This window comes from Melanerpes formicivorus, unplaced genomic scaffold, assembly GCF_026170545.1.
Source record: "Melanerpes formicivorus ecotype bairdi unplaced genomic scaffold, bMelFor1.0.p_v2 SCAF_52, whole genome shotgun sequence".
Taxonomy (NCBI): Eukaryota; Metazoa; Chordata; class Aves; order Piciformes; family Picidae; genus Melanerpes; species Melanerpes formicivorus.
Window position 1 is genome coordinate 3,203,512 of NW_027142404.1, and position 27,188 is coordinate 3,230,699.

Genomic DNA, 27,188 nt, shown 5'->3' on the forward strand with positions numbered 1-27,188 from the left:
GGTGTCCCTGCCCATGGCAGGGGGGTTGGAACTAGATGATCCTTGTGGTCCCTTCCAACCCTGACTATGATAAGCATCCTGCTGGCTCTCCCTTGGACTCTCTCCAGCAGGTCTCTGTCTCTCTTGACCTGGGGAGCCCAGAACTGGACACAGGATTGCAGCTGTGGTCTCAGCAGCACAGAGCAGAGGGGGAGCAGAACCTCCCCAGCCCTGCTGGCCACTTCTTTTGCTGCACCCCAGGATCTCTTTGGCTCTCTTGGCCATAAGTGCACATTGCTGTCCCATGGAGATGCATACTTGTAGCCTTTAAATGTCAAAACATCATTTTGGGGAGGTTTTGGGGAAGCTATTTAAAACCTGTCACAATACCCAGATGTTGTTGTGAACAGTCAATGCACAGAGCTCACACCATCACCAGATTCACCCAGCCACAGCTGGAGTTCAGCCATAAATGATAGCATGTTACAAAAGCATGGCATCTCAGAGTTGTTCTGGTTGGAAAAATCACTCTAAGATCACTCAGTCCAACGGTCAACCTAACACCAGCTCTGGGCTCCCCAGGTCAAGAGAGACAGAGACCTGCTGGAGAGAGTCCAAGGCAGAGCCAGTAGGATGCTTAGGGGACTTGAGCATCTCCCCTGTGAAGAGAGACTGAGAGCCCTGGGGCTGTTTAGTCTGGAGAAGAGAAGGCTGAGAGGGATCTGGTCAATGCCTATCAATAGCTGAGGGCTGGGGTCAAGTGGAGGGGGCCAAGCTCTTGTGGGTGGTGCACAGCAATAAGCCAAGGAGCAATGGAGACAAACTGGAACAGAGAAGGTTTCAGCTCAACCTGAGGAGAAACTTCTTTGGTGTGAGAGGCCTGGAGCAGGCTGCCCAGAGAGGTTGTGGAGTCTCCTTCTCTGGAGTCTTTCCAATTACACCTGGATGCATTCTTGAGCAGACTGCCCTGGGTGATGCTGCTCTGGCAGGGGGCTTGGACTAGATGATCTCTGGATGTCCCTTCCAACCTCTGATGTCCTGTGAGATAACCATGTCCCCATGTGCCATGGCCACAGGTTTATTCAGAATAAACCATTTATTTAGAATAAACCAGACCAGGTTGGAAGAGACCTTCAAGATCATTGTGTCCAACCCATCAACCAATCCAACACCACCTAAACAACTAACCCATGGCACCAAGCACCCCGTCAAGTCTCCTTCTGAACACCTCCAATGATGGTGACTCCACCACCTCCTTGGGCAGCACATTCCAATGGGCAATCACTCTCTCTGTGTAGAACTTCCTCCTAACCTCCAGCCTGAACCTCCCCTGGTGCAGCCTGAGACTGTGTCCTCTTGTTCTGGTGCTGGCTGCCTGGAAGAAGAGAAGTAGAGGGCAATGAGGTCTCCCCTAACTCTCCTCTTCTCCAGGCTAAGCAACCCCAGCTCCCTCAGCCTCTCCTCACAGGGCTGTGCTCCAAGCCCCTCCCCAGCTTTGTTGCCCTTCTCTGGACACCTTCCAGCAAGTCAACCTCCTTCCTAAACTGAGGGGCCCAGAACTGGACACAGGACTCAAGGTGTGGCCTAACCAGTGCAGTGTACAGGGGCACAATGACCTCCCTGCTCCTGCTGGCCACACTCTTCCTGATGCAGGCCAGGATGCCATTGGCCCTCTTGGCCACCTGGGCACACTGCAGGCTCATGTTCAGCCTACCATTGACCACTAACCCCAGGTCCCTCTCTGCCTGGCTGCTCTCAGCCACTCTGACCCCAGCCTGTAGCACTGCCTGGGGTTGTTGTGGCCAATGTGCAGCACCTGGCACTTGGATGTGTTCAATCTCCTGCCCTTGGACTCTGCCCATCTGTCCAGCCTGTCGAGGTCGCTCTGCAGAGCCTCTCTACCCTCCAGCAGATCAACTCCTGCCCCCAGCTTGGTGTCATCAGCAAATTTACTGATGATGGACTCAATGCCCTCATCCACATCATCAATAAAGATATTGAACAGGCTGGGGCCCAGCACTGATCCCTGGGGCACACCACTGGTGCCTGGCTGCCAGCTGGCAGTGGCACCATTCACCACCACTCTCTGGGCTCAGCCTCCAGCCAGTTCCTAACCCAGCTCAGAGAGCTGCTGTCCAAGCCAGGGGCTGACAGCTTGGCCAGTAGTTTGCTGTGGGGGACAGTGTCAAAGGCCTTGCTGGGGCCCAGGTAGACCACATCCACAGTTGCTTGAACATCTCCAGGCATGGGGAATCCACCAGCCCTCTGGGCAGCCTGTGCCAATCCTGATCACTCTTGCAGCAAAGAAATTGTTCCTGATTTCCAACCCAATCCTCTCCTGGCACAATTTCAAGTAATTTCCTCTCCTTCCATCACCTGACACTAGGGAGAAGGGAAACCACTGCTGGGTTGTTTTTTCTTTAGCATAGATTCAGGTTTTACTGTGGAAATCACAAAGGCCAACTCACTACTAAATGAGTCCATCAATTCTTACGTGGAGCACTGATGAAACAGAAGCATGAATAGTGGGAATGCCATCAGGGGCTGCAAAGGGAATATGGAACAGTTGAACAATGAGAAGTTTATGGCACATTAAGGCAAAACAGTATTTGGATCCCCTTTTTATGTCTGCAAACACAAATGCTTATCCTCTGGTTCATTTCTGGATCTCCAGCAGGTTTTGTACCTCAGAGAGGAGAAGGGAAAGGCACAGAGCAGGATGAGTTCTGGTGAAGCAATTAGCAAAGCTCCTTTTCATTAATTCTCTGAGAGATGGAATCATAGCATCACAGAATTGTCAGGGTTGGAAGGGACCTCAAGGCTCAGCCAGTCCCAACCCCCTGCCATGGCCAGGGACACCTCACACTACAGCAGGTTGCTCACAGCCACATCCAGCCTGGCTGCAAACACCTCCAGGCAGGAGGCTGCCACCACCTCCCTGGACAACCTGTGCCAGGCTCTCACCACCCTCATAGGCAACAACTTCTTCCTCACAGCCAATCTCAATCTCCCCACTTCCAGTTTTGCTCCATCCCCCCCCCAGTCCTGTCCCTCCCTGACACCCTCAAAAGTCCCTCCCCAGCTTTCTTGGAGCCCCCTGCAGATTCTGCAAGGCCAAAATTTGGTCTTCTGGGAGCCTTCTCCTCTCCAGCCTGCACAACCCCAACTCCCTCAGTCTGTCCTCAAAGCAGAGCAGCTCCAGCCCTCTGCTCCTCCTCCTGGCCCTTCTCTGGACACCTTCCAGCACCTCCAGATCCTTCCTGGCACAGAGGCTCCAGAACTGGCCCCAGAGCTGCAGCTGTGGTCTCAGCAGAGTGGAGCAGAGGGGCAGAATCCCCTCCCTGGCCCTGCTGGCCACACTTCTCTTGCTGCAGCCCAGGCTCTGCTTGGCTCTCTGGGCTGCAAGTGCTCCCTGCTGGCTCCTCTTCAGCTTCTCCTCCCCCAGCACCCCCAAGGCCTTTTCTTCAGGGCTGCTCTCCAGCCAGTCCCTGCCCAGCCTCTAGCAGTGCCTGGGATTGCCCTGAGCCAGCTGCAGGACCTTGCCCTTGGTCTTGTTGAACCTCCTGAGGATGTCCTGGGCCCAGCTCTGCAGCCTGTCCAGGTCCCTCTGGATGGATCCTTCCCTCCAGCACAGCTTGGTGTCATCAGCAACCCTGCTGAGGGTGCACTCAGTGCCACTGTCCATGGCACCCACACAGATGTTGAACAAGCCTGGAATGGAATTCTCACATGGGGTTTGGAGATTAAAAAGAAAGTAAAATGGGGATCAGGTTTTGAGGCTGGTTGCCCATTCAGGAAGGCACAGGGTTGAGTCCTCCAGGAGGACCAGAAAGGTCCAGGAGGTGGACTCAGGATATTGTAATTTTTTTTGTTATTCCATCCCCAGAATCCTGCTTTATCTTTATAGGTTGGAGTGCAAGGCCATCTGGCTCTCTTTCTTCCCTTTCTCCTCCCAGGATGGAGGGAGCTCACTTACCTGGGGTGGGGGAAGGATGGTCAGAGTCTTATCTGTGGCCTTCAAGGCCAAACTAAATTTTAATGTGCTGTCTTGTCCTGTTTAGGTCTAATGCCAGGGACTAAAGGGAGGCAGCTTCCGGTCTGGCCAGCCTTAACCCCTCCTGGAGGGGAATAAAGAGACCTGGGGCAGGTCTTCCCCCCAGATGGGGAGAAAAGGAGCACTGAGGTCAGCATTTCATCTGGTTGTGGGGGAAGGTTTTTTGGTTGGGGGGAGGTCACTTTTTCAATGTATCAGAGTATCACAGTATCACCAAGGTTGGAAGAGACCTTAAAGATCATCAAGTCCAACCTATCACCACAGACCTCATGACTAGACCACAGCACCTTTCATGCATCCTGTCTATCTATTAGGTGTTAAGGATTCCTGTATTCTGCATTTGCCTCTGTATTTTTGAATACAGCTCCTGCATTTCTCTCCAGTTCAACGAGAGCCTCTTTAGTTTGCTTCCTTTGGAGAGCAAAATCATTTCTGTCTGCTCTTCAAACCAAGACCATGGGCTTCAGTAAGTGAGCAGCAGCCCAGGGCATGAGAAGCGAGGTATCTCCCATCCCCAGCACATCTGGCCACCACTTTTGCCACCTGAAAAGGTGCTGGGGAGAGTTCAGGGCACTCTGAGCCAGATGTGGATTAGTGGCCACAGTGGTGGCAACTTGTTGCCCAGACTCAGTGACCTTGGAGCTCTTTTCCCATGGAAACAATTTTGTGATAGAATAGAATAGACCAGACCAGACCAGGTTGGAAAAGACCTCAGAGATCATCCAGTCCAACCTATCACCCAGCACCATCTAATCAACTAAACCATGGCACCAAGTGCCTCATCCAGGCTCTTCCTAAACACCTCCAGGGATGGGGACTCCACCACCTCCCTGGGCAGCACATCCCAATGGCCAATCTCTCTCTCTGTGTAGAACTTCCTCCTAACCTCCAGCCTGAACCTCCCCTGGCACAGCTTGAGACTGTGTCCTCTTGTTCTGGTGCTGGGTGCCTGGGAGAAGAGACCAACCCCCACCTGGCTACAACCTCCCTTCAGGGAGTTGCAGAGAGCAATGAGGTCTCCCCTGAGCCTCCTCTTCTCCAGGCTAAGCAACCCCAGCTCCCTCAGCCTCTCCTCACAGGGCTGTGCTCCAGACCCCTCCCCAGCTTTGTTGCCCTTCTCTGGACACCTTCCAGCAGCTCAACATCTTCCCTAAACTGAGGAGCCCAGAACTGGGCACAGGACTCAAGGTGTGGCCTAACCAGTGCAGAGTACAGGGGCAGAATGACCTCCCTGCTCCTGCTGGCCACACTGCTCCTGATGCAGGCCAGGATGTCCTTGGCCTTCTTGATCCCCTGGGCACACTGCTGGCTCATCTTCTGCTGCTGACCAGCAGTACCCCCAGGTCCCCCTCTGCCTGGCTGCTCTCAGCCACTCTGACCCCAGCCTGTAGCTCTGCCTGGGGTTGTTGTGGCCAAAGTGCAGGCCCTGGCATTTGGACTTGTTCAGTGCACCCAGAGCAGATCACACAGCAACACATCCAGGCAGGTCTTGAATAGCTCCACAGAGGGAGACTCCACAACCCCCCTGGGCAGCCTGCTCCAGGCTTCTCTCACCCTCACAGGGGAAAAATTCTTCCTCCTCTTTCCATGGCACTTCCTCTGCCTCAGCTTCCACCACTGCCCCTTGTGCTGGCATTGGGCATCCCCCAGCAGAGCCTGGCTCCAGCCTCTGGGCACTCACCCTGCATATCTTTGTCAACAGCAAGGAGCTCACCCCTCAGGCTCCTCCTCTGCAAGCTACAGATCCCCAGCTCTTTCAGGCTCTCCTCATAAGGGAGATGCTCTACTCCCCCCATCATTTATGCCCTGGGCTGCTGCTGGTTTGCAGAGGCAGCTCCATCCCTTCCCCAGCCCTTGCTGTGGTACATCTGAGCTGCCTTCCTCTGGCTGCCTGTGAAATCATTCTGCTGGAGCATTGGTGTGGAGGATTTTTTGCCTTTTTTGGGGGTGTTTAGCTGCTTTCATTTTCTCATTCTCCCGGTTTCCTGGTTCTATTGCTCCCCCACAGTCCTGCCACAGCCCTGCAGCGAATGCTGGGGGAGGTTTTATTTGCTGGTCCGATGCTGCCTCTCCCCTGCCTTTGGCAAGCAGCGGGGGTACGTCTTGCCTCAGCGCTGTGAGGACAGGATTTCCAGAGCTCCTACACGGGGTTAGCTAGCATTTACATTTACAGAAGCTCTGGCATGCACCTGAAATGCATTTTAATCTGCCCAAGGAGCAGATTCCGTCCTGGGAAGTTCATTGTTGTTCCTAATTGTCAGCGACTGCTGCGCTTTGCTCGCCTGCAGCTATCTAATTAACACAGCCCCGCTGCAGGAAATATTGCAATGTGCTCCAGGTCCTAACAAGGAGAGCCTCACACTCCACTCCCATCCAGCAACCCCCTCCCAGCTGCCCTTCCCAGAGAGCAGCAAGCAGCAGGGCAGAGCATCCAAAGGGCCGGATGCCAGGGGACGGCGCAGCCTTCCGGCGCCCATCACCGGGCGAAGGCCTGCGGAGATCTTCCCTGCTTTGTGGTGTGGATGGAGGGAAGGACCCCGAGAGGGGGGAGGGAGAGGCAAGAAAAGCTCAACTCCAGAAGTGGAAAACATGTAACTTGTGCCCTGAGAGATTGCTATGGCAACATTTAAACAATGAACAAAAAGCCCTGCAGGATTCTGCTCTCGCTTCCTTGGATACCGAATGTAAATCCTGAGTCTCTTCTACAGAGTGCAGGCACAAGCCTCTGATTTCTTGCCTTCTCCTCCAACAGACACCAAAGTATCCAGGCCCCCCTGCCAGCAGCTCTGCATTAATTCACTTCCATGCATTGAAGTGCCAATTACAACACACTCATCTCCCCTCCTACGTCCCCATTTCTATCCCCCAAGAGACAAAAATAACCACGAGAGGATTATAGGATTAGAGAATTGTTTTGGTTGGAAAAGCCCTCCAAGGTCATCCAGCCCAACCAACAACCCACCACCATGGCCAGTAAACCATGTCCCTCACTGCCATGGCCATCTATTTCTGGAACACCTCCAGGGATGGGGACTCCAGCACCTCCCTGGGCAGCCTCTTCCACTGCCTGATCACACTTGCAGCAAGGCATTTTTTTCCTAATATCCAATCTAAGCCTCCCTTGGCACAATTTCAGGCCATTTCCACTCCTTCTGTCACCTGATAGAAGCTACAGGCTGGGGTCTGAGTGGCTGAGAGCTGCCAAACAGAGAGGGACCTAGGGGTGCTGGTTGATGGTAGGCTGAACATGAGCCTGCAGTGTGCCCAGGCAGCCAAGAAGGCCAATGGCATCCTGGCCTGCATCAGGAACAGTGTGGCCAGCAGGAGCAGGGAGGTCATTCTGCCCCTGTACTCTGCACTGGTTAGGCCACACCTTGAGTCCTGTGTCCAGTTCTGGGCCCCTCAGTTTAGGAAGGACATTGAGAGACTTGAAGGTGTCCAGAGAAGGGCAACAAGGCTGGGGAGAGGCCTTGAGCACAGCCCTGTGAGGAGAGGCTGAGGGAGCTGGGGTTGTTTAGCCTGGAGAAGAGGAGGCTCAGGGGAGACCTCATTGCTCTCTACAACTCCCTGAAGGGAGGTTGTAGCCAGGTCGGGGTTGGTCTCTTCTCCCAGGCAGCCAGCACCAGAACAAGAGGACACAGTCTCAAGCTGTTCCAGGGGAGGTTTAGGCTGGAGGTTAGGAAGAAATTCTTCCCAAACAGATTGCCCATTGGGATGTGCTGCCCAGGGAGGTGGTGGAGTCCCCATCCCTGGAGGTGTTTAGGAAGAGCCTGGATGAGGCACTTGGTGCCATGGTTTAGTTGATCAGATGGTGTTGGGTGATAGGTTGGACTGGATGATCTCAAAGGTCTTTTCCAACCTGGTTAATTCTATATTGTATATTGTATATTCTATATTCTATGTTCTATGTTCTATTCTTTTCCAACCTGGTTAATTCTGTATTTTGTATTCTGATGCTCCCTGGCAACCTATTCCAATGCCTCACCACTACAGCTGCTAAACAGACACCCTCCTTTTTCAAACAGCATGACTGAGACACTCCAGAATGCCACAAGCCAACCCCCAATGTCTTCTACCACTGCAGGATGTGGAGGCAGGATCCTTTCCCATGGTAGCTCCTTGCTCATGCTGCTCAATTTGAGCAAGCTTCAGGGCTGCCTTCCAGAGCACTGTGGTTCCTGCTATTCCTAAATCCTTCTGCTTTGGGTTGTCCTGCAGGGATAACACTTTAGACCTGAGGGAGGCTTGGTGTTGATTGCGACCTTCCTGGAGCGACTTGGCAAAGGGGTGGACGGAGATGCAGGAGGAGGGTCCCAAAATCCAGCCAGCTTGACTACTACAGAAATGACTTGGTGGGTGTTAATTGCACTTCTTTGGAGTAATTTTCCTCCCAGGCTGCAAGCAGCTCTAATTCCAGCATCCTGCTCCCTCTCTCCTCGTTCCCTCACTAGCACTGAGAAACAAAAGGCTCTCTCCATGCCAAAGCGAAGGCACGCTGGTAAAACCGAGATGGAGGCAAGCCTCCCGAGAACATATTGCAGCTTTACTCTTGGACAGCTTGGCTTCTGAGATCTCACCAGCACCAAGCTCTCTCAAAATGTGCTAAAATCCTGTCTTGAGCCTCCTTCAAAATCTTCCTGCCTCAGATGGCTACAGGAAGAATCTTCATGTCAAACACAAGACAGCTTTTTAGGTCGCAGGCAAATAGCGTTTCAGGTCTGCCTGTAGGAAGCCAAGGCAGCCCTGAGAGAACCCCCTCCTTTTCCTCCAGTCCCACATGACTGCTTGTGTTGGCTCACATCTAGAGCATTCTTTTTTCTTGGGTCTCACCCAAACTCAAAGCCCACTTCTGAACCATCAGGGCTATCAGGCCAGGAGAGACTGTGATACAAAATTTACTGCTCTGGCAAACCTAACCTGCTCGTATTCAAGATCACTGCAGTCTGCTGCTGACAGGTGAAAACTGAATCACAGGGTCACAGACACATGCAGACTGGATTCAGGGTCACCAAGGCCAACCCAGAACCCTACTCCATAAGGTTCACCCCTAAATCATAGCCCCAAGCACCACAGCCAAATCACCTGGAAACACAGCCAGCCTTGGGGACTCCACCACCTCCCTGGGCAGCACATTCCAAGCCCTGAACACTCTTGACAGGAAAAAATTCTTCCTACTCTCCAGTCTGAACCTCCCCAGTCCCAGCTTGAGGCCATTCCCTCTTGGTCTGTCACTAATGACCTGGGAGAAGAGACCAGCACCAACCTCTCCACAACCTCCTTGCAGGGAGCTGTAGAGAGCCAGGAGGTCTCCCCTCAGCCTCCTCTCTTTCACACTAACCAGCCCCAGCTCCTTCAGTCTCTCTCCATCAGATTCCTTCTCCAGGCCCTTCCCAGCTTCCTTGCCCTCCTCTGCCCTGGCTCCAGCACCTCCACATCTCTCTTGCATTGAGGTGCCCAGAACTGGACACAGGACTCGAGGTGTGGCCTCCCCAGAGCTGAGTGCCAGGGGACAATCCCCTCCCTGCTGCTGCTGGACAAGGCAGGAGGACACAAGGACCAGCCATTCCTTTGGCATCACCAACCTACAGTTAGCCAAGAATACCTGAAGTCTGACCTTCTGGAGAACAAGTGGAACAAGGAGAGCAGAAGCCTCCAATGCAGCTTTCTCTTTCCTTCTACACAACCATTTGGTGCCTAATTATATCTACCACAGCTCCCTTCACAGCATCAAAATCCCAGCTGCCTGGGGTCAGTACCAGAAGGGTTTGAAGAGTAGGACCAACATCTGCTGCTGGATGGTGGTTCAGGAACAAGCAGCAGAGCCAGGCAGCTCTTCCCTCTGCTTGGAGAAATTTGCTGCTCCTGATGTGGCTGGGTGCTGGGATGGATGTTTTGGGCCATTTATTTTACTATCAGCCCTTTGGGCTCTGGCTAAGCCCCAGCACAGGAGCTGAGAAGTGCTCCCACCGGCTCCCACGTTGCGGCGGAAGGAGTTAAACTCTTGTGAGTTATTCCATGTGTCTTTTGGCTACTGTATTAAGTGAATGATTCACTGAAGTGTGAAACTGTTGCCTCTTTAGAAGCAGCCACACATCCCTAGCTTTATTTTTTTCCCTTCTAATGTTGACAGGGTTTGCCTATTTCAGCCCAAAAGGGGTGGCTAAATGTTCCCAGCGCTTCCTCACGGCGTGGAGCAAAAGCCTCCTGCTAGTTATTGTGCAAAGTGGATAGAATAGAATAGAATAGAATAGAATAGAATAGAATAGAATAGAATAGAATAGAATAGAATAGAATTCACCAGGTGGAAAAGACCTCAGAGATCATCCAGTCCAACCTATCACCCAACACCATCTCATCAACTAAACCATGGCACCAAGTGCCTCATCCAGGCTCTTCCTAAACACCTCCAGGGATGGTGACTCCACCACCTCCCTGGGCAGCACATCCCAATGGCCAATCTCTCTCTCGCTGGGAAGGATTTCTTCCTCACCTCCAGACTGAACCTTCCCTGGCACAGCTTGAGACTGTGTCCTCTTGTTCTTGTGCTGCTTTCCTGGAAGAGGAGACCAACCCCCACCTGGCTACGACCTCCCTTCAGGGAGTTGTAGAGGGCAATGAGGTCTCCCCTGAGCCCCCTCCTCTCCAGGCTAAGCAACCCCAGCTCCCTCAGCCTCTCCTCACAGGGCTGTGCTCCAGACCCCTCCCCAGCTTTGCTGCCCTTCTCTGGACAGTAAAGACGAACGAGGCACCTATGGCAGCTTCCTGTTGTCAAAGCCCAGAGTCCCTCCATCAGATTTCCTGTTTATGTGCTGGCTTGACAGCAATCCAGGGGAGAGCTTGGAGATGCCTTTTCCTTAGCCAGCTTCTTTGCTTTTATTCCCCCCCCCCCCCCTTCAGTAATTACTGAGCAGCAGCTTAACATAAATTTAGCTGCTCTATTACTGCAACTGCTGATGTAAGTGTAGCCCACAATAGGGCTACAGACTTATAATGATCCATGAAGAAAAGAGGGGAGAGAGTTTGGAGCTTATGCTCAGATACTGACAAACTTATTGCCCATTGAGTGTCCCACCAGGAAATGTGTGCCCAGAGAAACAGAATCACAGAGTCATAGAGTCATGGAATCACAGAATCTCAGAGTCATAGAATCATTGAACCACAGAACCATGGAATCATAGAATCATGGAATCATAGAGTCATAGAACCTCAGAACCAGGGAACCATAGAATCAACCAGGTTGGAAAAGCCTCCAGAGATCAGCAAGTCCAACCTATTGCCTAATACCTAACACCTCCTGACAGCTAAACCATGGCTCCAAGTGCCACATCCAAGCCTTTTCTGAACACCTCCAGGGATGGGGACTCCACCACCTCCCTGGGCAGTACTTCCCAATGGCCAATTACTCTTTCTGGGAAGAACTTTCTCCTCACCTCCAGCCTAAACTTCCCCTGGTGTAGCTTGAAACTGTGTCCTCTTGTTCTGCTGCTGTTTGCCTGGGAATAAATGAGGCTAAAAAGCACTTCTTACTAAAGCCATTTAACTATGCTGAGAAAGATGAGGGGAGTTGGAGCTGGAAGGAACAATTCTTTGGGTTCTTTTTATTGACTTTGTTCTTTCCCCTGCTTCCTTCTCCTAAGCACAACAGCACAAAAGGCTCCGATCTGTATCGCGTGGCCGAACAAAACACTCCCAGGCATTGCCTTGGGAGCTGGGTTGCACCCTAAATCTTAATCCTTTCCAAGCAGGAGCCTTTCCTTTACATCCTTTCCAGTGTTTAAGAGGCATGACCTCCAAACAGAGGATGAATTTGGTGAGAGGTGGAAGGTCTCATTTCCACCATGCCAAAAGGCTCAGGACGTTGACGTGAAGTAATGGTGGTGCTGGGAGCGAATGGAGGAAGGGGGATGGGAAGGGGAGGGAAAGGAAGATGCTAACATCTATTTATGCTTATATCCAGGGAATTTGGAGCTGTGGTTCATGTTGTTTCACACAGGAAGCTTGTGAAGAGGGAGATGCTGCCAGATTATGAAACAAACCCAGAAAAAAAAAAACTCCAACAAACAACCCAAGCAACAAAACCCCAGCGCTGAAATCCAGCTCTCCCAACACCTCTCTCCTTCCCTGCCTTCTCTCCCCTCCTCCAGAACATTGCAGCTAGGGAAAAGTAAAAGGAATGGTGAAGCTTGTTCTGCACCTTGCCTGCCAAAACATCCCCAGATCTGATCAATGGCTCATTTAATTAGTTGCTCCTCTCTCTCTCTCCTGCTCCACCTGCTTTGGCCTAATACTTTCAGGGAGAGCCTCTACACGTGAAGGCCAAGCTTGAGGTGGGCAGAGGCGAGAGAGAAGGGGAAGGAAAGAGAAGTGCAGATGTCCTCTCTACAAGCTCAACAGTCACACCAGGAGAGGGGATGGAAGTTTCCCCCCAGGAAAATGAGGACCTCTATTTTAAACACCCTTTGGAGACTTGATAGGGTGCTTGGTGCCATGGGTTAGTTGATTAGGTGGTGTTGGATGATAGGTTGGACATGATGATCTTGAAGGTCTTTTCCAATTTGGTCTATTCTATTCTATTCTATTCTATTCTATTCTATTCTATTCTATTCTATTCTATTCTATTCTATAATCCACTCCCCCCCACACCACCACATTTCTCCAGGAAGGGAGGGGCATTAATTGGTCTGTTACACATCACTGCTAATATTTGAACCCCACCGTTCAGGAGACACTTTCACAATTGCTCTCATTATCAGCACGACCACAAAGAAACCACCAACATCCAAACATCACAGCATCCAGCCTCTTGCTGCTGGCCCAGCAGTGTAAATCTCCTTCAACTGCCACCAAAGTCCTAGGGGAGCCTGAAGGATTCACCACCCCAACAAAACAAAACAGAACAGGACAGAAAAAGCTCCAAGAATTTCCTAGGAGAGGTGGAGGGCAGGGGTGGCTTGTGCAGCACTTTCCTAAACTCCCTTTTGAGGGAAGGATGTCCTCTCTCTGCCTGGTACTGCTTCCCCCCCCCCCCCCCCCCCCCCGTCCTCCCCTCAGCAATGGAGTGTAAAACGTGCCTTTCCTCTCAGTGCTGCCTCCTCAAAAAATCCATTAACCCCACCTTGTCCTACACTCCCCCCCACCACCACCCCCGCCACCTACTCCCGCCAAAAGCCATCCTCCACCTCCCTGCTGGCTTATAAAATCCCCCTGGTAACACACCATATTGATCTGCAATGTCAGACTGGGTGCCAGCATTCAAATCAGAGAGCCCTTTCTCGACTTGAAACGGGCTCACAAACCAGGAGACCTCCTCCCATGCACCCAATGCCGGGCGACTTGCACCCGTTTGTACCACCGCCAGCCTCCCCCCCCCCCCCCACCAGCACCACACACTCACACCCCCCTCACTGCAGGGGCTCCCTCAAGAAAAACAGAAAAAGAAAGAGATTTCTTTGCGAGAGAACATTTCCAGAGCCAGGCAGGCAGGCGGGCAGGCATCTGCAGCATCCTATCGAGGTTGGACTTTCACTAAGGGAAGCGTTGAGAATCCAGGCTCTGTCCTCCTTCCTTCCCTTCTCTCTTCCCAACCGCCCCCCCTCCGGCCATCATCAGTCAGATTCTTTATTCAGGTGGAGGAAAGAGGGGGTGGTAAGGGTAGCGGGGGGGGGATGAAGCTCAAGAGGGAAAAATGGGGCTAAGGGAGGAAGAAGAGAGGCAGCGGGGTCTATTTCCCTTTCCCAACCAGCATAAAATGGAAAGTGTACTTACTGTATCCTCCAAGACTATCCAGCTGGAAATCCGAGTGGTTACGAAAAACCCGTGGTGGGGGAGGGGTTAGAAAAAACTATTTCGTTCGCAGCCACCAAACCCGAATTCAAAAAGCAAGACAGGAAAGGCAGGAAAAAACCAAACAAACTAAAAAATCATACATATCTCTCTCTAGATGTAAAAAAAAAATCACAACCAAAGATATCCAACCGCAATTTCCCGGCGATTTCGGTCCATACAGGTGCTGCCAATCCAACCCAGCGCTGCTGAACTCTCCCCCTCTGGCAATTTTGGGGGGTTTAGGTTTAGGTTTGGTTTGGGTTTGGTTATATTTTTTTGCTGCCTTCTTCTTCTCTGTCCTTTATTTTGTGTTATGATTACTGTATTCTTTCTTTCTTTCTTTCTTTCTTTTTTGGCTCTCCGTGGCTTTCAACTTTTCCGCTGGAAATCGCCGCCGCGGCGCCGCTGAGGTTTGGAGAAGAGCGGTTTGGAGATGACAGGAGCCGGAGGGGGGGGGGGGGGGGGGGAACCACAAACCCACCACACACAAAAAAAAAAAAACCAAACACCAAAACCAACACCAAAACAACTCCCAGCAAAACGCAGAAATCCTTGCAGAGGGTGAATGGTCCTCTCTCCTTCCAGAAACTTTGTTATTCCACTGTGGATGCTTCCCCCGGTGTCCCCCGGCTGAGGTTTTCTGCCTCTCTGGCTCCGCTGCTCTCCATGGCTCTCTTATGTGCTTTCGCTCCGGAGAGCGGCGAGGGCTGGATTGCTTTTGAAGCAAGCCTCCATCCGTATTCTTTTCATGCGATTTTGTTGTGACTGTTAAGATCCAGGTCTTGCCAGGCAATTCTCTTCTTCCCCCTTCTTTGCTGCACTATCAATTATCCAATCCTTGTGCCTCCACATCCGAGCGGGGATTCCCATTCTTCTGCTCGGGGTTTTTTTGTCGTCGTCGTCCCCCACCCCCCCTCCACCCTCTCTCTCCTCCACGCACTCCTTTAGGAAAGACTCTCCTTTGGCATTCAGGTTTTCATTTGTGTCTGGCAAAACAATAAACTTTCAGTCTCTCTCCCCCCGGCCCCCAGCCCCCCACCCCCTTTCCTTCCCTTTTCCCAAAGATCTGATTAGATTTCCAATCACAACCCAGTGCGCAATTGGATTTTTGATTTCAGCGAGGAGCCAGCAAGCCACAGCAGCGGCAGCGGCAGCAGCCTCCCTCCTCTCCTCCGCTTCAAACTCCACGTTAGATCCTTTCTCCTTCCTCCCAACTCCTCTGCATTTTCAGAACCTCACACGAAATGCAACGAAGGAAGGAGGGAGTAATGGGGGGGGGGGGGGGGAAACAACCCAAAAAAAAGGCAAAAAAATAATGCCAAAATTCAAGGTTCCCACCAGCTGTCAAGAATAAATCCATCCCCTTGGTATTTTTCAGACACTTGGGACGGGTGTTTTTAACACCCACTCTCCTCTTTACTCCCCCTCCCCCCTCAGCCTCCTCCACCCCTCCACACACACACACACACGCACACGCTTCTCAAAAATCTCTCTGATGTTAAAACTCCCCCAACGGGGCACGAAAGCGCAGCCCGGGGAGGTGTGGATTCGTCCTCTCAGCTGTAAATCTCACAGGCACCCTTTGCTTTTCGTTTCGGCTTCCTCTCCATCTTTTGTCCAGCAGCGATACAGATCCAGCGGCGCCAAGGCAGATAAACTTCTATTTCTTCTTTCAGGAGAGTGAGAGAGGGAATGATATAGAGGAAGAAGGATAAAAGCTCTCCAGCCTCTGCCTCCCTTCTCCTGCCTTGCTTTCGGCGCGGGTCTGATCTCGTTTCCAAGCTCAGCCTGGCGTATTTCAGATCTACAAGTTGGATTTCCCTTCTGCACAGCAGTGAGTTAGTCTCCCATCTTCTTCCACACGCCAGTTATCTTCCCCCTTTCCTTCCTTCCTTGCTTCCTTCCTGCCTGCCTTCCTCCCTCCCTTCCAAGATGACACATTCCCAGGGAGCGCAGCCGCTTCTTTTAGTTTCATCCCCGAAACGCAGAGCCCTTTGCGGAGCCGAGAGCCTTCCTCCCTCCCATCAGCTTCGGTGGGAATTGTGCCTGTGTGTGCATGTGTGTGTACATCCAGCTCCCGGCAGCTGCTCCCGGTGCCGGTGATGCCGGGCTTAGCTCTGCTTTGCCGCCGCTCTGCCTTCCCTCTCACTCCCCACCTTTCGGTGGTACCCAAGTGCCCCAGGGTCAGTCTTGCCGGCTACACTCTTTCCTTCTCCCCCCTCTCCCCCCAAACCCTCCTCTTTTCCCTTTTTCCCCCCCCCCCCTTATTTTTGGTCTTTCTCCTTTTTTTACCCTTTCTTCTCCTCTCCCCCCCTCCCCCTCCCTCCTTCTTTTCTCTGCTTGTGATCAGTAAAATACAATTACCCAATTACCTCCCATCATCTTAGCACTGATTGGCCAATCGCATTAACACTTGACGGCGGGGGACGGGGTATGGGGGGACCAGAGATGCTCCGGCGTGGCACTGCTGCCACCTGCTTGACAGTCTGCGAACCGACGCAGGCCTCCTGGAAGGGAATCTCCCCGCTCGGGAAAGCAGTAATTGAAAAACAAGGGATCGACTGAAGGCAAAATAAATAAATAAAGAAAGAATAATAACAATCAAAACGTCAAGCCTCATCTTCTTAAAAGCCTGCCTGATTCTGACACTTTCAGCGGTGCTCACAGGGCCCGGCTCAGCCACTGGAGCAGAGGGAATGACAGTAAAATGAAATGAGGTGGAAAAATGTCTTTGGAAAAGGAGTACTGAAGGGAGCAGGAGTCACAGGTACCGACTCCAGCTGCCGATGCAGAGGAATGGCAGCAGGATAAAACCAGCTACGAATTTACCACAGAATCATCAAATTGTTTCTCTTGGAAAAGACCTCTAAGATCACTGAGTCCAGCCATTGACCCAAAAACACCGTGGCACTAAGCTTCATACAACTGACCTCGGCCCATGGATCCATCCTGCCCATATCCCTTTCACCACCATGGCCATCAAACCATGTCCCCAGTTGCCATGGCCACAGGTTTCTTGAACACCTCCAGGGATGGGGACGCCACCACCTCCCTGGGCAGCCTGTGTCAATCCCTGACCACTCCTGCAGCAAAGAAATTGTTGCTGTTCTCCAACCTAAACCTCCCAAGCCATAGGCTGATTGCTTGGCCACAGCAAACTCCTGGCCAAGCTGTCAGCCCCTGGCTTGGACAGCAGCACTCTGAGCTGGGTTAGGAAGTGGCTGGAGGCTGAGCCCAGAGAGTGGTGGTGAATGGTGCCACAGCCAGCTGGCAGCCAGGCACCAGTGGTGTGCCCCAGGGAGCAGTGCGGGGCCCCATCCTGTTCAATATCTTCATTGATGATGTGGATGAGGGCATTGAGTCCATCATCAGTAAATTTGCAGATGACAGCAAGCTGGGGGCAGGAGTTGATCTGCTGGAGGGTAGAGAGGCTCTGCAGAGGGACCTCGACAGGCTGGACAGATGGGCAGAGGCCAAGGGCAGGAGATTGAACACATCCAAGTGCCAGGTTCTGCACATTGGCCACAGCAACCCCAGGCAGAGCTACAGGCTGGGGTCAGAGTGGCTGAGAGCAGCCAGGCAGAGAGGGACCTGGGGTTAGTGGTGGACAGCAGCTGAACATGAGCCAGCAGTGTGCCCAAGGGGGACAAGAAGGCCAATGGCATCCTGGCCTGCATCAGGAACAGTGTGGCCAGCAGGAGTAGGGAAGTCATTGTGTCCCTGTACACTGCACTGGTTAGGCCACACCTTGAGTCCTGTGTCCAGTTCTGGGCTCCTCAATTTAGGAAGGAGGTTGACTTGCTGGAAGGTGTCCAGAGAAGGGCAACAAAGCTGGGGAGGGGCTTGGAACATGGCCCTGTGAGGAGAGGCTGAGGGAGCTGGGGTTGCTTAGCCTGGAGAGGAAGAGACTCAGGGGAGACCTTCTTGCTCTCTACAACTGCCTGAAGGGAGGCTGTAGCCCGGTGGGGGTTGGTCTCTTCTTCCAGGCAGCCAGCACCAGAACAAGAGGACACAGTCTCAGGCTGCACCAGGGGAGGTTTAGGCTGGATGTTAGGAAGAAGTTCTACACAGAGAGAGTGATTTCCCATTGGAATGTGCTGCCCAGGGAGGTGGTGGAGTCACCATCCGTGGAGGTATTCAGGAGGAGACTTGAATGGGTGCTTGGTGCCATGGGTTAGTTGATTAGGTGGTGTTGGATGATAGGTTGGACACGATGATATTGAAGGTCTTTTCCAACCTGGTCTATTCTATTCTATTCTATTCTATTCTATTCTATTCTATTCTATTCTATTCTATTCTATTCTATTCTATTCTATTCTATTCTATTCTGTTCTACTCCATTCCATTCCATTCCATTCCATTCCATTCCATTCCATTCCATTCCATTCCATTCCATTCTCCCACAGCACAAGTTGTGGGAATTTCCTCTCATCCTATCTCTGGTTTCTTGGGAGAAGAGGTTGATGCCCCACCTCACACCAGCCTCCTTTCCAGTCTCTGCAGGCAAAAGTGGGAATAACTTTCAGGGAATGAAAAGCAGGTTTCTAATTACAGAAATAAAGGGCTGGCTTCAAATTTCCATACACATAAAAGTTACCTCCATAATGGTATCACCATAGAAACACTGAACGGCTTTGCTTGGCTTGGCTTGGAAGAGACCTTTAATGCTTATCAAGTTCAACTCTCCTGCAGAGTTCAAGGTCAGGTTGGGCAGGACTTCAACCTACCTGGTGTAGTGTGAGGTGTCCCTGCCCATGGCAGGGAGGTTGGAACTAGAGGATCTTTAAGGTCCCTTCCAACCCAACCTGTTCTGTGAATCTCTGCTCCTGAACCAAAGGAGATTACACAGAGCCCTGTCCAGCCTGACCTGGAATGGTCCCAGGGATGAGGCATCTGCTCCAAGCAGGTGGGGCCAGTGTTTCATCACCCCCACAGCAAAAAACCCAACAACTTTCTTCCTTGTATCTAGTCTAAATCTCTCCTCTTTCTTCTTGATTTCAAAAGCATCACTGCTTCTCCTGCTGCAGGGGTTCCAACCTGGCATGTTCCAACCAGGCTGGATGTGGCTGTGAGCAACCTGCTGTAGTGTGAGGTGTCCCTGGCGATGGCAGGGGGGGTTGGGACTGGCTGAGCCTTGAGGTCCCTTCCAACCCTAATGATTGTTATGATTCTATGACTCAACTCCAAAGCCTTCTGAAGTGCTTCAAGATTTCATTGGCATAAAGGGATGGCTCCAGGGAGGTGTTCAGTGACAGCCAGAGAGCTGTATGTTGCCTTGGCTCAGCTGGCAGATCTGCTGCAGGCTGATTTGAATGACTTCTGAGCAGCATTTGTGAGATTTCTGACTGGATTGGTTAATCTGGGCTAGTAAAGTACTGACCTGTTTGCTATGAGCTCAGCAAGAGAGATGAGAGATGTTCTCAGGTATGGCATCGAAAATGCTCAGAATTGGGTCATGGCTTGGTTCGTAGTTTTGGGCTTTGCTTTGGTTTGTTTGGCTTTGTTTTGTTTTACTTTGTTTTCTTTGGTTTTGTTTTCTTTGGCTTTGCTTTGTTATAGTTTGATTTGGAGTGGCTTGGTTAGATTTGGTTTGGGTTTGGTTTCGTTTGGGTTTGGTTTGGTTTTGGGTTGGGTTTGGTTTGGGTTTGGTTGGGTTGGGTTGGGTTTGGGTTGGCTTTGGTTTGGTTTGGGTTTGGTTTGGGTTGAGTTCGGTTGGGTTAGGTTTGGGTTGGGTTGGGTTTGGTTTGCTTTGGGTTTGAGTTGGGTTTGGTTTGGGTTGGGTTTGGTTTAAGTTTGGGTTTGGGTTGGGATGGGTTTGGTTTGCATTTGTTTTGGCTTGGTTAGGTTTGGGTTAGGTTTGGTTGGGTTGGGTTTGGTTTGTTTTGGGTTTGGTTTAAGTTTGGGTTTGTGTTGGGATGGTTTGGTTTGCATTTGGTTTGGTTTTGTTAGGTTTGGGTTGGATTTGGTTTGGTTTAGTTGGGTTAGGTTTGGTTTGGTTTTGGGTTGGGTTTGATTTGGTTTGGGTTTGGTTTGGGATGGTTTAGTTTGCATTTGGTTTGGTTTGGTTAGGTTTGGGTTAGGTTTGGTTTGGTTGGGTTGGGTTTGGTTTAAGTTTGGGTTTGGGTTGGGATGGTTTAGTTTGGTTTGGTTTGGTTTGGTTTGGTTAGGTTTGGGTTTGGTTTGGTTGGGTTGGGTTTGGTTTAAGTTTGGGTTTGGGTTGGGATGGTTTGGTTTGGTTTGGTTAGGTTTGGGTTTGGTTTGGTTGGGTTGGGTTTGGTTTAAGTTTGGGTTTGGGTTGGGATGGTTTGGTTTGATTTGGTTTGGTTGGGTTAGGTTTGGGTTTGGTTGGGTTGGGTTTGGTTGGGTTGGGTTTGGGTTTGGTTGGGTTGGGTTTGGTTTTGGTTTGGGTTTGGTTGCATTGGGTTTGGGTTGAGTTGGTTTTGGTTTGGTTTGGGTTAGATTTGGTTTGGGTTGGGTTTGATTTGGTTTGGGTTTTGTTTTTTGGGTTTGGTTTGGTTTTGGTTTCAGTTTGGTTTGGGTTGGGCTGGGTTTGGTTTGGGTTTTGGTTTGGTTTGGTTTGGTTTGGTTTTGTTGCATTTTTGTTCTGTTCTGTTTTGTTTTGCTTTGCTTTGTTTTGTTTTTCCAGAGCCCTAAATTCAACAGAACTTTGCCAGCAAACGTGGCAAGTATAAAGTCAGGTGGCCTGCCCTATCCAGGATGAAGGGAACCAGGGACATGGGTGAGGCATGTGCTTCCATTTGTCTCTCTCAAAAATCAGGAAGAAACTATATATAGCTCTGACTCCTCCACACTATCCCCCCCCCAAAAAAAAGAAAGAAAAAGAGAATTACTCAGGTGCTCTCATGATAATTATAGCAAACTTCAGATATTAAGAAGCTTTGAGGGATCTCAGCAGAATCTCAGACATGAGCACTGGCAAGAGCTGAAGATGCTCTGTGGATGTAAAATAGCATTTGCCTTGTGTGGAAATCTGAATATTTGCTGGGGGTTGTGGGATTCAAAGTCCATCAGAATAGACTGTTCTAACATTTATCCCAGTGCTAGCTCTTTGCTCTCTCCGATGGTCAAGGCTCACAGGATGTTAGGGGTTGGAAAGGATCTCTGGAAATCTTCCAGGCCAGCTCCCCCTGCCAGAGCAGGAGCAGAGAATCCAGCACAGGTCACACAGGAACACATCCAGACAGGGATGCAAAGGCTCCACAGAAGGAGACTCCACAACCTCTCTGGGCAGCCTGCTCCAGGCCTCTGGGACCCTCACAGGCGAGAAGTTCCTCCTCATGTTGAGCTGGAACCTCCTGTGCTGCAGTTTCCATCCATTGTTCCTTGGCCTATCCCAGGGCACAGTGAGCAGAGGCTGTCCCTGTCCCTTCCTTCCTGACTCCCAGCCCTCAGCTCTTGAGAGACATTGATCAGATCCCTCTCAGCCTTCTCCTCTGCAGACTCAACAGCCCCAGGGCTCTCAGCCTCTCCTCCCCAGGCAGTGCTGCAGTTCCTTCAGCAGCCTTGGAGCCCTCCCTTGGACTCTCTCCAGCAGATCCCTGTCCCTCCTGAGCTGGGGAGCCCAGAGCTGGATGCAATATTCCAGGTGAGGTCTCAGCAGGGCAGAGTAGAAGGGGAGGAGAACCTCCCTGGCTCTGCTGGACACACTCCTCTGATTGCACCCCAGGACCCCCTTGGCCTTCTTGGCCCCCAGGGCACATTGTTGTCCCATGCAGGACTTGCTGCCCCCCAGCACTCCCAGGTCCTTCTCCGCGTGTGAACTTTGGACAAGCTATGTTTGGTCTCCTCAGTAAGCCATCAGCTTTGGTGTGAAACCCACATGCTTGAAAAGAAAAGGAGATGCATTTGGAAGTTCTTTGCCATGTCATATGAGGTTTTTTTTGTGAGGTGTTTGCTGCTGCTGTTGTTGTTGTTGCTTTTATTTTTGTCCTGCATTCTCTAATCCATGAGCTGCCTGAGTTCAGTCAAACAACATTTACTGAATCATTAACATTGACTTTCAGATTTATCCTACTGACTCAGCGGGCTTGCTGGGGAGAAAGTTCTACCAGATAGTAGTTAAGCAACTGGAACCAGGTCCTTAATCACTGTTAGCTCAATTAGCAGCTGATGTCACTATCGTTACAATCCATGGCCAACACAAATGACCTGGGGTGGGGGGGGGGGGGAGAGGGAGGCCGAGGACCAGAGCAGTAATGAATAACCCAAACACAACACCCTTTAGAGAATGCTAAAACAGGGCTGGAAGAGGGGGAGGGGGGGGAGGTTGGAGAAGGCTGCAAGCATGCTTAGGAGATGAAGTTGCTGGCAAGTAACAATCTTTTTCTCCCTTCCTGAGCTTATTTTGTTCCTGCCTGATTCACTGATGCCGCTGGTGTATTTTGGGGCCAAAAAATCACAGCCTCACAGGATGTCAGGGGTTGGAAGGCACCCCTGCAGATCTTCCAGTCCAACCCCCCTGCCAGAGCAGGAGCAGAGAATCCAGCACAGGTCACACAAGAACACATCCAGACAGGGATGGAAAGGCTCCACAGAAGGAGACTCCACAACCTCTCTGGGCAGCCTGCTCCAGGCCTCTGGGACCCTCACAGGCAAGAAGTTCCTCCTCATGTTGAGCTGGAACCTCCTGTGCTGCAGTTTCCATCCATTGCCCCTTGGCCTATCCCAGGACACAAGTGAGAAGAGGTTGTCCCTGTCCCTTCCTTCCTGACCCCCCAGCCCTCAGCTCTTGAGAGACATTGATCAGATCCCTCTCAGCCTTCTCCTCTCCAGACTCAACAGCCCCAGGGCTCTCAGCCTCTCCTTCCCAGGCAGTGCTGCAGTCCCTTCAGCAGCCTTGCAGCCCTCCCTTGGACTCTCTCCAGCAGATCCCTGTCCCTCCTGACCTGGGGAACCCAGAGCTGGATGCAATATTCCAGGTGAGGTCTCAGCAGGGCAGAGTAGAGAGGGAGGAGAACCTCCCTGGCTCTGCTGGACACACTCCTCTGAATGCAGCCCAGGACCCCATTGGCCTTCTTGGCCCCAGGGCACATTGCTGTCCCATGCAGAACTTGCTGCCCACCAGCACTCCCAGGTCCTTCTCCTTGGGGCTGCTCTCCAGCAGATCCCCTCCCAGCCTGTCCTGCTGCAGTTGATTCTTCCTGCCCAGGTGCAGGACTCTGCACTCATCCTTGCTGACCCTCATGAGGTTCCTGCCTGCCCAGCTCTCAGCCTTTCCAGGTCTCTGAATGGCCTCACAGCCTTCAGGTGTCTCAGCCAAGCCTCCCAGTTTGGTAACCTCAGCAAAATTGCTGAGCAATGTATTGAGAGTATTCCACACCCTTCCCTCTCCTTTTGTACTACTTAAAATCTGGGAAAAGAGAACAAAATCAAAGGCAGCAAACAACCCAAACCCAACAAACCAAACCCCAGAATACCAACACAGCACAAAGTCGTTCCTTTCTCTCAGAAGGAAAAAACCATCACAGCCTAACAAACCTTTGCTCCACTGTTTCTTCAACAAGTGTCTGAACCAATTCCCTGCTGATATGAAAGAGGCTGTGAGGAGAAGTGAAGGTTTCCAGGAGTGTATTAAACCAAGAGCTGGGCAGCAGCAACAGATGGTTCAGAGCTTTGAGGGGATCTGAGTAGCATCAGGAGAGGTGAGCATCTGCAAGGGCTGCAGTAGCTCTACGGATACAAACTCAGATTTGGCTTTGGATGGCAAGCTGAACAGTTTGGACTTGTCACAGCATTCAAATTGAATCAAAATGCACATTTCTGACCCAGATCATAGAGCCATAGAACAGGCTGGGCTACAAAGGACCTTGAAGGTCATCCAGTTCCAGCACACCCAGCATGGGCAGGGACACCTCCCACCAGCCCAGGCTGCTCAAGGCCTCCTCCGACCTGGCCTTGAATGCATCAAAGGAGGAGGCATCCACTGCCTCCCTGGGCAACCTGTGCCAGTGCCTCACCACAGTATCACGGTATCAGAGTACATCAGAGATTGGAAGGGACCTCCAGAGATCATCCAGTCCAAACATCCCTGCCAGAGCAGCATCACCCAGGGCAGTCTGCACAGGAATGCATCCAGGGGGGTTTGAACTGCTCCAGAGAAGGAGACTCCACAAGCTCTCTGGGCAGCCTGCTCCAGGGCTCTGGCACCCTCACACCAAGGAAGGTTCTCCTCATGCTGAGCTGAAACCTTCTCTGTTGAAGTTTGAACCTGTTGTTCCTTGGCTTATTGCTGTGCAATGCCCTAAAGAGCTTGGCCCCCTCCACTTGCCCCCCAGCCCCAGACACTGATCAGATCCCCCCTCAGCCTTCCCTTCTCCAGACTATCCAGCCCCAGGGCTCTCAGTCTCTTCACAGGGGAGATGCTCATGGCTCTAACCCCCTCACTGGAAAGAATTTCTTCCTCACCTCTAGTCTAAATCTCCTCTCCACCAGCTCAAAGCCATTCCCCTTGTCCTATCACTACCAGCCCTTCTCAAATGTCTCTCCAGCTTTCTTGTGGGCTCTCTTCAGGGCATGGAAGGCCATTAGTTAAATACTTACACTCACACACACATGTGTGCACACACACATCTGTATCCATACACACACAAAGAGAATCTATTTGCTGATAGAGATGTGACTAAACACAGAGTCAGTGCCAAGAGTGTGGAATGTGATATAATATCCTCTCATGAGCTTTGTTATGTTCAACACACCAGTTGTGCTGTGTCACCTGAAACATAGAAGAAAGGGTGAAGAGCTTCTTAGATTGCTCCTTTAAAGCCATCTCATTGCTGGTGTGTAAGAGATGACACTGTTTGCTGCTTGGAAGAAAAAATGGCCTTAGACTAATTACAGAATACAGAATTAACCAGGTTGGAAAAGACCTTTGAGATCATCCAGTCCAACCTATCACCCAGCACCATCTGATCAACTAAACCATGGCACCAAGTGCCTCATCCAGGCTTCACAGTATCACAGCATCACAGGCTCACAGTATCACCAAGGTTGGAAGAGACCTTCAAGATCATCCAGTCCAACCTGTCACCACAGACCTCATGACTAGACCATGGCACCAAGTGCCACATCCAATCTCCTCTTGAACACCTAGGGTGCTGAGAGAGCTGCCAGATGAGCTGCCAAGCTGCTCTCCATCATTCTCCTCCAGTCCTGGCTCACAGGAGAGGTCCCAGGTGACTGAAACTGGCCAATATGGTCCCCATCCACAAGAAGGGTCGGATGGAGGAACCTGGAAACTCCAGGCCTGGCAGCCTGACCTCAGTGCCAGGGAAAGGATGGAGCAGATTATCCTGGGGGCAATAACTGCACCTGAAGGATGGCCAAGGGCTCAGGTCCAGCCAGCATGGATTTAGGAAGGGCAGGTCCTGCCTGACCAACCTGATCTCCTTCCATGCCCAGGTGACTGCCTGGTGGATGTGGGGCAGGCTGTGGATGTGGTCTACCTGGACTGCAGCAAGGCCTTTGACACTGTCCCCCACAGCAAACTCCTGGCCAAGCTGTCAGCCCCTGGCTTGGACAGCAGCACTCTGAGCTGGGTTAGGAAGTGGCTGGAGGCTGAGCCCAGAGAGTGGTGGTGAATGGTGCCACAGCCAGCGGGCAGCCAGGCACCAGTGGTGTGCCCCAGGGATCAGTGCTGGGCACCTTGAGTACTGTGTCCAGTTCTGGGCCCCTCAGTTTAGGATGGACATCGAAACACTTGAAGGTGTCCAGAGAAGGGCAACAAGGCTGGGGAGAGGCCTTGAACACAGCCCTGTGAGGAGAGGCTGAGGGAGCTGGGGTTGTTTAGCCTGGAGAAGAGGAGGCTCAGGGGTGACCACATTGCCCTCTACAACTACCTGAGGGGTGGTTGTGGCCAGGAAGGGGTTGGTCTCTTCTCCCAGGCAGCCAGCACCAGAACAAGAGGACACAGTCTCAAGCTGCGCCACGGGAGGTTTAGACTCGAGGTGAGGAGAAAGTTCTTCACCGAGCGAGTCCTTGGTCATTGGGATGTGCTGCCCAGGGAGGTGGTGGAGTCAACGACCCTGGAGGTGTTCAAGAGGGGATTGGATGTGGCACTTGGTGCCATGGTCTAGTCATGAGGTCTGTGGTGACAGGTTGGACTCGATGATCCTCGAGGTCCTTTCCAACCTGAGTGATACTGTGATACTGTGATACCTCCAGGAACGGTGACTCCACCACCTCCCTGGGCAGCACATCCCAGTGGCCAATTACTCTTTCTGGGAAGAAGTTCTTCCTCACCTCCAGCCTAAACCTTCCCTGGTGCAGCTTGAGACTGCATCCTCTCCTGTTGCTGCTTGCCTGGGAGAAGAGACCAACCCTCACCTGGCTACAACCTCCCTTCAGGTAGTTGTAGGCAGCAATGAGGTCTCCTCTGAGCCTCCTCTTCTCCAAATCTGTTTTGTCTCGTTTGGATTGGAAGGGAACCTTTAAAGTTCAACCCCTCTGCAGTCAGCAGGGGCATCTTCAACTAGAGCATGTTTCTCTCAGCTCCAGACAACCTGAAATGGTTCCAGAGATGAGGCATCTACCACCTCTCTGGGCAACCTGGAACAGAGACTCACCACCCTCAGTGGAAAACATTTCTTCCTTCTGTGCAATGTCAATCTCCCCTCTCACTGGAAATTATTTCTTCCTTCTCTCCAGTCTAAACCTTTCCTCTTTAGTTTCAGATTCTTCCTTCTCTCCAGTCTAAATCTCTCCTCTTTCAGTTTCAAACCATCACCCCTCATCCTATCACAACAGGTCCAGCTGAAATGTCTGTTTCCAGCTTTCTGATCAGCCTCTTTCATTACAAAAGGCCACCAGAAGGTCTCCCTGGAGCCTTCTCTTCTACAGGCTGAACAAGCCCTACTCTCTCAGCCTGGCCTCAGAGCAGAGGGCTTCCAGCCCTCCCAGCACTGCTGTGGCCTCCTCTGGTCCCATTTCACAGGAGGTGTGCTGAGGACTCCAGAGCTGGCCCCAGCATTGCAAGTATTGTATCACAGTATCAGTCAGGGTTGGAAGGGACCACAAGGATCCTCTAGTTCCAACCCCCCTGCCATGGGCAGGGACACCCCACACTACATCAGCCTGGCCACAGCCTCATCCAGCCTGGCCTTAAACACCTCCAGGGACAGGGACCCAACCACCTCCCTGCACAACCCATTCCAGGGCTTCACCACTCTCATGGGGAAGAACTTCCTCCTCACCTCCAGCCTCAATCTCCCCACCTCCAGCTTCATTCCATTCCCCCTAGTCCTAGCACTGCCTGAGATCCTGAGCAGTCCCTCCCCAGCCTTCCTGGAGCCCCCTTCAGATACTGGAAGGCCAC

The 27,188-nt window shown here is 51.8% G+C and overlaps 1 protein-coding gene across 4 annotated transcripts in view; it reads right to left on the reverse strand.

The window, feature by feature from the left end:
• The window catches only part of LRRC4C (leucine rich repeat containing 4C), a 215,962-nt gene that overhangs the window by 178,951 nt on the left and 9,823 nt on the right, over window positions 1–27,188 (reverse strand). For 2 of the 4 annotated variants that reach the window (XM_068160763.1, XM_068160760.1), the window contains exon 1: window positions 13,799–14,876. The exons of the other annotated variants lie outside the window; for them this stretch is intronic. The gene's annotated coding sequence lies outside the window, so the exon portion shown is untranslated. Of the gene's footprint in view, window positions 1–13,798; window positions 14,877–27,188 lie in introns of those variants that run through there. 4 annotated transcript variants of the gene reach the window in all.